At 35.8% G+C, this 8,312-nt stretch overlaps 1 pseudogene; it reads right to left on the minus strand.

Annotated features, from left to right (window-relative positions):
• Nucleotides 1–1,377: 1,377 nt before the first annotated feature.
• Nucleotides 1,378–2,121, minus strand: LOC100611126 (small ribosomal subunit protein uS5-like; annotated as a pseudogene).
• Nucleotides 2,122–8,312: the final 6,191 nt, after the last annotated feature.

The raw sequence follows: 8,312 nt of genomic DNA on the forward strand, positions 1-8,312 counted from the left end.
TATGATTCAAATACTTCTTTAATGAGAAGAAAAGATCAGTGTCTTAGTAGACACTTGATTTATCTGAATTTTTAGGCCCATTAATCTTGCTATATTTCTTGGCAGATTACGAACTACTCTATAGCCACTGTGTTAGATTACTAGATTAATTGATGAGACTATTGTCAAAATAAGTGAGGCCATTGAGCATTAGAATAAAGACTCCAAAAATATTTTCCTTTGTTTAGTTTTATTTTTTAACAAAATTAAAGTCGTGGTTTTCCCTTGTCACCAGTTGTACATTCTTCACTTCAGTTCTTGCTAAAAGAAAGAGATCTAAGTAGTAACCTCATAATTCTCCAGCTGAATTGAATCTTAGCTTTCAATGGAAATAATTATTTAACATCAAATATTCAAACCAGCCTCTTTGTCATATCTCCAAATAAACATTCTATTGATTCATTTAATCCTTAAACAAATATTTTTAGTACCATGTCTAAGTACAGTACATTTCAAGTCCTTCAGAAATTCTGAAATAAATATGACATATAACCAAGGTGCTTAATATATCGTGAGCACTGACTAATCAAAACACATACTCAACTATTAAAGAAAATTTTGGCTGGTATTCTGCATAGTTCTTTGCATTTGGAGTTCACAGTATAATGGGAAAAGAGAGAGGAATAAATGACTATAAGTAAGAAAAAAAATGTAATGTCCAAATTATCGCATATGCAAAAATAAGCAAATAGCAGAGAAGGCAGTTAGAAAATTTTGAGAGAAAATTTAGGATTTGAGCTAAAAGTTGAAAATCAAAGACAGAACAAAGAAAAAAACTTATAAAATTGAAAAATAACCTCTCCAAAACCAAAATAGAAATAAAATATAGACATAGTGATTAATAAAGTTATAGTATATATGTGTAACACAAATATTAAATGTTTGTGCTGTCTATATATCAAGGATAGAAATAAACTTAATATTTAGCCCAAAAATTACTGTTCATTTTGGTGTGTATAAACAAAACACTGAAGAAATGTACCAGCCCACTAGAAATGTGCATAATTGAAATTGAAACTTGCTATAACTGAAGTAATAACTCTTCACCAATTAAGACTTACATTTTAAAACACTAGTTAAAACAGTATCTACAGATATTCATCTGTAGATTTAGGGAAAGAAGATAATTTATACATTACACAGAGTATATTTCTATAATGAATATATTGCTCAGGATTGATTAGCTTATGCTGCCATATTTAACACAATTAAGTTTTCTTTTTCACTTACCCAAAATCTGTTCATACCTAGGTGAATCATTAGGACAGTTCAATGATTGATGTGATATCTATCTCTAAGTCCCATCATTTTCTTTTTTTTTTTTTTTTTCAGGCTTAACTCACTTTATTTTTCTTGTATAAAAACCCTGTGTTGTAGCCACAGCTGGAGCCTGGGTCTGCTGCACGGAGACTCTGGTGTGGGTCTTGACGAGGTGGTCAGTGAATTCCTGATAGGGAGACTTGGTAAATACAGTCTGCTTCCAGAGGTCGGGGGTCAGGTAGCTGTAGGTCTTAGAGATGGCATCAAAGGTGGCCTTGGCGAAGTTGCCCAGGGTGGCAGTGCAGCCCCGGGCTGAGGTGTAGCAGTCATCAGTACCAGCCATCATGAGCAGCTTCTTGGGCACAGATGCAGAGAAGATGCCAGTGCCCCTGGGTGCAGGGATGAGGCGCACCAGCACAGAGCCACAGAGGCCTGTCACCTTGCAAGGGACGGTGTGGGGCTTGCCAATCTTGTTCCCCCAGTAGCCTCTGCGCACGGGGACAATGGAGAGCTTGGACAGGATGATAGCCCCACGGATGGCGGTGGCCACCTCCTTGGAGCACTTAACACCCAGGCCTACGTGGCCATCGTAGTCCCCAATAGCAACAAACACCTTGAACCTGTGCGCTGGCCAGCATGGGTCTGCTTCTGCACCGGCATTATCTTCAAAACCTCGTCCTCGAGAGAGGCCCCCAGGAAAAAGTCAATGATTTCAGATTCCTTAATGGGCAGGGAGAAGAAAGAGATCTCCTCCAGGGACTTGATCTTCATGTCCTTGACCAAGCGGCCCAGCTTGGTGACGGGCATCCACTCCCTATCCTCGCCTTGCCTCGGCGAGCTCTTCAGCCTCGGCCAGGCCCTGTCCACGGCCACGACCCCGGCCCCAGATGCCACTACCGAAACCTCCGCGGAAGCCACCGCGTTTGCCCATCCCAGGGCCACCAGAGCCTACACGCCCCCATCCCCCGCACTGGCGTCATCCGCCACATCATTTTCAACAAGTGGGCTACAGAATATGGTGACAGAGAAGTGTCCTGGAGAGCCCAATTTTATTCCCTTGATTCTGAAGATACACACTCAAGTTGTACTCACAATTCATTGGCCAGAACGCGTATCTTGATTGCCCAATGACTTCCAGAATGCTAAGAAGTATGCCCAGCAAGGAGAGGGGAACTAGATACTGGTTTTCACAATTAATGTCTCCTAAAAAAACACTTTCATTACATCTACTTTGACAAGTAAACATGGAGAGTAAACATACCTGTAATCAAATATAAGGAAGATTGAAGGGTTCATGACTTTACTGTTTGTTTTTTTTTAAAGAAGAGAGGATGTGTTCAAATTGTTTGTGTAGTCTATGATTTCTTTCAGCAGCGTTTTATAGTTTTCTTCGTGGAGATCTTTCACCCCCTTGGTTAGGTGTATACCAAATAATTTTGTTTCATTTTTTGCAACTGCTGTAAAAGGGGTTGGGTTTTTGATGTGATTCTCATCTTGGTTGTTGTTGGTTGTTGGTTAATATCAATAGCAGTGCTGTTGATTTGTGTACACTGTTTTGTATCCTGTAACTATACTGAATTCATTTATCAGATCTAGGAGCATTTTGGAGGAGTCTTTAGGGTTTTTTAGGGATACCATCATATCATTGGTGACTAGCAACAGTTTGACTTCCTCTTTACTGATCTGGATGCCCTTTATTTCTTTCTTCTGTCTGATTGCTCTGGCTAGCACTTCTGGTACTATGTTAAATAGAAGTGGTGAAAGTGGGCATCCTTGTCTTGTTCCAGTTTTCAGGGGGAATGCTTTCAATTCTTCCCTGTTCAGTATAATGTTAGCTGTAGGTTTGCCATAGATGGCTTTTATTACCTTGATGTATGTCTCTTGTATGCTGATTTTGTTGAGGGTTTTAGTCATCAAGAGATGCTGGATTTTGTCAAATGCTTTTTCTATATCATTGAGATGATCATATGATTTTTGTTTTTAATTCTGTTTGTGTGATATACTACATTTATTGACTTGCAGATGTTAAACCATCCCTGAGTTCCTGGTATGAAACCCACTTGATCATGGTGAATTTTCTTTTTGAATTCAGTTAGCTAGTTTTTTTAAAGTATTTTTGAATCGACGTTCATCTATGATATTGTCCTGTAGCTTTCTTTTAATGTTATGTCCTTTCTTGATTTTGGTATTAGGGTGATACTGGCATCGTAGAATGATTTAGGGAGGATTTCCTCTTTCTCTATCTTTTGAAATAATTTCAGTAAGACTGGTGGTCAATTCTTCTTTGAATGCCTGATAGAATTCAGCTATGAATTGATCTGGTCCTAGACTTTTTTTATTGGCATTTTTTCTATGACTGTTTCAATCTTGCTACTTGTTATTGGTCCGTGCAGAGTTTCTTTTTCTTCCTGAATTAGTCTAGGTGGATTGTATATTTCCAGGAATTTATCCATCTCCTCTAGATTTTCTAGTTCATATGCATAAAAGTGTTCGTAGTAGCCTTGAGAAATCTTTTGTATTTCTGTGGTATCAGTTGTAAATCTCTTATTTCATTTCTAATTGAGCTTATTTGGATCTTCTCACTTCTTTTTTTGGTTTATATGACTAATAGTCTATCAATTTTTTTTTCAAAGAACAGGCTTTTTGTTTTATCTTTTGTATTTTTTTTGTTCTGATTTCATTTAGTTCAGCTCTCATCTTTATTCTTTCTTTTATTCTGCTAGGCATGAGTTTGGTTTGTTATTGCTTCTCTAGTTCCTTGAGGTGTGACCTTAGATTGTCTATTTCTGCCCTTTTGGACTTTTTGATTTAGGCGTTGAATGTTATGAACTTTCCTCTTAGCGCCACTTTTGCTGTGTCTCATAGGCTTTGATATGTTTTGTCACTGATGTTGTTCAGTTTAAAGAATTTTTAAATTCATGATCATGAAGGAGTAGAATCAATATTGTGAAAATGGCCATACTTCCAAAAGCAATCCATAAATTCCATGCAACTCCATCCAAATACCATCATCATTTTTCACAGAACAAGAAAAAAAATCCTAAAATTCATATGGAACAAAAAAGGAGCCTGCATAATCAAAGGAAGACTAAACAAAAAGAACAAATCTGGAGGCATCAGTTTACCCAATTTTGAACTATACTATAAAGCCATAGTCACCAAAACAGCATGGGAACTGGTATAAAAATGGGCACATAGACTAATGGGACAGAATATAGAAGCCAGAAGTAAAGCCAAATACTTACAGCCAACTGACCTTTGACAAAGCAAACAAAAACATGAAGTGGGGAAAGGATACCACATTCAACAAATGATGCTGGGATAATTGGCAAGCCACACCTAGAAGAATAAAGCTGGAGCCTCATCTCTCAACTTATACAAAAATCAACTCGAGATGAATCAAAGACTAAAATCTAAGACCTGAAATTATAAATATTCTAGGAGATAACATTGGAAAAACTCTTATAGACATTAGCTTAGGCAAAGAGCTCATAACCAAGAACCTGAAAGCAAATGTAACAAAAACAAAGATAAATAGATGGGACCAAATTAAATAAAAAAGCATCTCCATAGCAAAAGAAATAATCATCAGAGTAAACAGACAACCCACAGAATGGGAGAAAATCTTCACAAACTATGCATCCAACAAAAGACTAATATCTAGAATCTACAAGGAACTCAAAGAAATCAGCAAAACAATAATAATAATAATAATTCCATCAAAAAGTGGACAAAGGAAATTAATAGACACTTCTCAAAAGAAGATATGCAAATGGCCAACAAACATATGAAATAATCCTCAACATCACTAATGGTCAGGGAAATGCAAATCAAAACCACAATGTGATACCACCTTACTCTTTCAAGAATGGCCACATTTAAAAAATTAAAAAATAACAGATGTTGGTGTAGATGTGGTTAAAAAAGGAACACTTTTACACTGTTGGTGGGAATGTAAACTAGTACAACCATTATGGAAAACAGTATGAAGATTCATTAAAGAATTCAGAGCAGAACTAGTGTTTGATCAAAAAAATCCCATTACTGGATATCTACCCAAAGAAAAATAAGTCATTATACGAAGAAGATACTTGCAAATGCTTTTTTATAGCAGCACAATTCACAATTGCAAAAGCATGGAACCAGCCTAATTGCCAATCAGCCAATGAGTAGATAAAGAAAATGTGGTGTGTATATATGTATATATCTATATATATAGAATATAGATATATATAGATATACTATATATAGATATATATATCTCAGAATACTACTCAGCCATGAAAAGGAATAAAATAATGACATTCACAGCAGCCTGGACGGAGCTGCAGACCATTATTCTAAGTGAAGTAACCCAGGAATGGAAAACCAAACATTGTGTGTTCTTACTTATAAGTGGGAACTAAGCTATGAGGATACAAAGGCATAAGAATGATATAATGAACTTTGGGGACTCGGGGGGAAATGGTGGGGTTGTGAGGGCTAAAAGACTACACATTGGATACAGTGTACACTGCTAGGGCGATAGGTGCGCCAGAATCTCAGAAATCACCACTAAAGAACTTTTCCATGCAACCATGTACCACGTGCTTTCTGAAATCTATCGAAATAAGAATAAAAATAGGCAGGGGCCAGTGCCTCAAATCTGTAGTCCTAGCCCTTTGGGAGCCTGAGATGGGCCAATCGCTGGAGGGCAGGAGTTTGAGATGAGCCTGGGCAATTTGGCGAAACCCAGCCTCTACGAAAAATATAAAGAAAAAAATATATAAGTCAGGCATGGTGGTGCATGCCTGTAGTCTCAGCTATTCACGAGGCTGAAATGGAAGGATTGCTTGAGCCTGGGAGGTGGAGGTTGCAGTGAGCCAAGGTCACGCCACTGCACTCCAGTCTGGGTGACAGAGAGAGAACCTATCTCAGAAATAAGTAGGTCAATAAATAAATAAAATAATGTGAAAATAAAATAAGCAAATAAAAACATAAAAAACTTACTGAATAGAATAAATTAATGAGTAAAAGAACAAAGAACATTTAATTAAAAACAAATAAAAAATAAAATAAAATAAAATTTTGCTCTTAAGACAGGAATTGGGCAGGATAGCCAAGGTAAGAGAAAAACTCAAAAAAGACCATTGGAGTGCTATTTAGTACAGTGTGTGCAGGTGCTAAGGGCCTGAATAAGAATGAAATTACAGGAATTTAAAAAATATATAAGGGAACTTAGGAAGGAAGCAAGCTTCAGTTTTCATAAATGATTGAAATTTGAGTATGAGAAGAAAAGAAGTCACAAACATGACTATGATTTTCAAAAAGAAGTAAAAAGACTCCTCAAGCTCTCTGTTTAGTACTTCTCTTCACAATGTAAAAGGAAAAAATTCATACTGAAAAAAAGAAAAACTATTACAACAAACCAGTCACAGAAATGTGTATAGTCACCTAAAATTATCTCTACCAGATTATGAAAACACCAGTTACATAGTAGCGGAATTCCTCAGTTGTTTCCCTGGCCATGGAAGAATACAAGCCCTTTAGGTGCCAGTTTAAGTTTCAGGGTTAAACACTTGAGGTTTCCTATCTTTGGCATAAAAATGGGGTCATACAGAGGATATATTGAACTGTTATTGAGTAGTTCTGTGTTTATTTTTCTGGCTCTGCCACTAAGGCTTTTTATGATTCTGGAAAATACAGCTTTTCTGGATCATTTTTTTCCTTTAAAGACCTTTCAATAAAAGATGACCAAAGTCTTTAGCTGAAACATTCTAACTTTACCAGGAATGATACATGTTACATTGCCTTATTTAATTTCTACTTAGGAAAACATACCAAATTAAAATAGTGATTAAAGGAGAACTTGAAAAATTCTAAAAATTATTTTTTCAAGATTCCTAGGATTTTTAGTTTATGACATTTTTACAGTGAAAGCACTTTATAAGATAGCCCTTGTTATACTAGGAAGTTAAATCAAGATAGAGTTGGAACCTAGATGGAGCTAGTTTTTTCAAAATAGAGTTATTTGGTTAACAAGAAATGTAATAATATCCGTATTTCAACTGTTATTCCAGGGTATTTGTAAACATGGGAATCTTTCTGATCTTTCCCAATAATTATTGGGAATCATCAGAAAGCATTTCTTTCAAATAACAGGCATGCTACCTTATTGTGGATTTTATGGTAAAGTTCTTAACATTTTACAATTTTCCTAAGAAATGTCTCTTTTTGCAAGTGCTATGTAATATGTCATTTTTAATGCATCAGCTATGAATACACTTATTTTCAATACAGCATTTGAGGATCAGGTAGTTTATTTATTATACCATTTTTTTTTCTTTTTTTTCCAGAGTAAAGGCAGAAAATAAAAGGCCTGCTAATAGTTAAAATATAATCTTTCTTTATGTTAGGGGGAGAAACAAGCCTGTGAACCTAAAATGGCAGCTAAGAAAGGATAGTATTTATAGAAGCTAGAATATGAAAGGAAATGCCAGGAGATGTCAAAATTGATTGAAACGCTCAAGCCTGACAGCTCTGAAATTTGCAGGTTGAATACCTGCCACAATTTGTGAATGATCCTCTATACTCTTAAACTGCTTGGTTTAGCTAGCATTGTATAGAAATGGATGAGAGAAGCCAAGAAACTATAAGCTATATCCCAGTGCCATTTCATTCCTAAAACTTGCCCTAATACATGTTACTCTGCAATTTAAAACCTGGCTAGAAAAGTATATATGGATGTTAATTAGAAATTTATCCTCTAGTGACTTTTTTGTATATCATACATGAATAATTTCAAAATGTAAATACTTTCAAATAACATCTTTCCTACTGAGGTGCTTACTTATTATTTAAGTGATTTGTACATGAATGTATGCTCTTTAATTAAATATATTTATTTACCCGCTATTTTATATTTACTTATGTACAGTTGTGTGTGTCTTATGTGTGTATGTAACAGTTAAATATTCACTTGACTTATGGTACTGAAGAATCTGTGCAGCTTTATTAAATAAGATTGGCTGAAT

Source organism: Pan troglodytes, chromosome 3 (genome assembly GCF_028858775.2).
Source record: "Pan troglodytes isolate AG18354 chromosome 3, NHGRI_mPanTro3-v2.0_pri, whole genome shotgun sequence".
Classification (NCBI taxonomy): domain Eukaryota; kingdom Metazoa; phylum Chordata; class Mammalia; order Primates; family Hominidae; genus Pan; species Pan troglodytes.